This window comes from Haemaphysalis longicornis, unplaced genomic scaffold (assembly GCF_048455015.1).
Source record: "Haemaphysalis longicornis isolate Haplotype H1 unplaced genomic scaffold, Haemaphysalis longicornis Haplotype H1 scaffold_13, whole genome shotgun sequence".
NCBI classification, from domain to species: Eukaryota; Metazoa; Arthropoda; class Arachnida; order Ixodida; family Ixodidae; genus Haemaphysalis; species Haemaphysalis longicornis.
Genome location: NW_027526233.1, coordinates 75,371,447 through 75,374,264, shown reverse-complemented (window position 1 = coordinate 75,374,264; position 2,818 = coordinate 75,371,447).

The following is a 2,818-nucleotide window of genomic DNA, read 5'->3' as shown; positions in this document are numbered from 1 at the left end:
CAGCACACTGTCAGAATCGCGAGCACCTCCGAAGATAAGGCTGCACAGAGAAGAGCTCGTGACACCAAACGTAAATGGCAGCGTCGAGCAGTGGATTCCTCGCTTCGAGAACGAGAAGCCGCTTTGAAACGCCAGCGGCGAGTAGCTGATCCAGATGGCGTTCAGGAACGTGACAACGCTTCGAAACGCCAGCGTCGAACAGCGCATTCCTCGCTTCGAGAATGAGAAGCCGCAAAAGGTCCCCACGGCTCGGTAATGAAAGAATACATTTAATACGCTACTACACGTGCCTTTACTCTACAATCAATTACACGCTACTACTCCCCGGCTTTGCATGCCCTCAGGGTTTCCACGTTGGAAGATGGTGTAATTTTTTTCTTCTCATTGGTCTTCCACTTGTGAAACGCCGGTGTGGCTGATGCAGAATGACGAAACTAGTCGTATGAGGTTCTCCACGCGCAGCCCTTCCTTTCTATTGGAAATCCGGTTCTTGAGCCGAATAGCATTGGCCACCTTGTCGACGATCTTCGACTTTGTGCCCCATTGTTGCACTTCTCGTCAAGATGCATGTGCAGTACTCGGATGTCGGATACCCTGGGGTTCGCCGGCCCGTCATGGGTGTAGAGCTCACTCTCGTATCGTTATTTTCTTCGTTGTCCATGCTGTCTGCCCTTGGGCTTGTACAGCATCAGCTCAGTTTTACTAGAGTACTTCTCAGGCCAGTTTGCTCGAGGATCCCCTCGACCGTCCTCACTGGTTTCTGCAGGACCTTTTCCACTTGGGCGGCGCTACCCTTCTTAACCCACAAGGTGATATCATCGGTGTATATCGCATGATCAACGTTCTCCACCTCCGCGAGTCGGTGGGTGATCATGATCATCTCCAGTTTGAATAGGAGTGGCGAGATCACTCACCCTTGCGGCGTACCTGGGCTCCCGACCTCCTTTACTTTCGTCTCGACGTTACGGGCGATGATCACGGCCAGTCATCTTGTCAGGAAGCTTTTGATATACCCGTGAGATCTTTTGCCCATGCCCAACTTCGAAACATGTGCGAGTATCTCAGTGGTTAACGTTATCAAAGGCTCCTCATAGGCAGAGCCCCAATACAACCCTGGTGTCTCATGTGCCCCTCTCGATGGTTAGGTGTGTGTCTCATTTTCAGCCCGGCGCTTTCCATGCAGCAATTCCGTAGGAACCGAGTCATCGTTGCAGGGTAGAGGTCGTTATTTTTGAGGCAATTTTGCCACCGCCCCTCAGGACGTGCTCGAAAACCTTGGACACGCAGGACGTCAGCGAGATTGGTCGGACATTTTTTATGCTTGGTGGTTTGCCCGGCTTGGGGATAAGGTTCATCCGCGAGCAGTTCTTTCGGCACAATTGCCATCCTCCAAGCGTCGCTGTAATATTTAGGAAGTGCTAATATTGAGGGAGACGTCAAGGGCAGCCGTCACCCAGACGACACGTCGCCGAGGCAGTGGAAACAGCGCGTTTATTCTGTGCGGCAACCAAGAACTCCAGCCCCAGGAATGATGATGAGGATGGGTATAAAGAATAGATGAGGTACAGCATGATGATGATAATTGTCCTGGGAAGCAGACGAAGTATACGATGAATTGGCCACCACAGTACAAAGGGCCCTTATCCATGTCTCCTTGAAGTGGGCAATAGCGCATCGGACAGATTGATTCTCACACTTTCCCTCTCGTCGCGGAAGCGACCGGCTGGGAGCTGTTTATGGAGTGCGATGTGTGAACGGTTTCAGCCGGGACACGTGCACGATCTCTGTGCCCCTGTAGCGGCGGTCCGAAGGAGGAGAACAAGGCGCGACGCGATAATTGACGGGGGAGGTTCTTCAAGGATGGTGTAGGGACCAAGAAATCGATAAAGGAATTTCTCACATAATCCTGGCTTGCGAATTGGCGTTCAAAGGAGTACCTTGTCACAGGGCGGAACTGGACAGCACGATGCGTGGCGTCATATCGAAGTTTCCGGTCCTTTTGGCTGGCTTCCTCCTGCAGGCGAGCAAGACGACGGCAATGGGCAAGGCGTGAGACAAACTGCTCGGATAAGGGGCTTGATGTAGACACGGGAGCAGTATCCAGGATAAATGACGGGTGGCGGCGAAAAACGAGGAAAAATGGCGAATAACCAGTGGCCTTTTGAACAGCGCTGTTGTATGCGAATGTAACATATGGAAGAATCGTGTCCCAATTTGAATGGTCGGGTTGAATGTACATGAAAATTATATCAGACAAGGTACGGTGGAGGCGCTCAGTTAGCCCATTTGTCTGCGGGTGGTATGCGGACGTTGTTTTGTGGACTGTATAAGAGGCTCGGAGAACTTCCTCGAGAAGGTTGGACAAAAAAGTCCTGCCGCGATCGCCCAAGAGTACTCGAGGAGCGCCATGACGCAAGAGGATGGAGCGTACAAAGAAATCGGCGACCTCAGTAGCACAACCAGAACGAACTGGAGCTGTCTCCGGATACCTTGTTAGGTGGTCTACGGCTGTTACGACCCAGCAATATCCGGGAGTCGTTGGAGGTAGTGGACCGTAGAGGTCAATTCCCACGGTGGTGAACGTTACCGATGGGCAAGGAAGGGGTTGTAGGAGTCCTGAAGGCGCGGAAGTCGAGCATTTGCGCTCCTGGCATGAGCCGCACGACGCAATGTAGCGGGCAACATCGGTGGCAAGGCCAGGCCAAAAACAGCGGCTCCGGACACGATCATATACGTCTTATGAAAGCCTAGATGTCCAGCTGTGGCATCATCATGTAGGGCTTGCAGTATCTTTGGGCGGAGGGAGCGCGGTGCAACG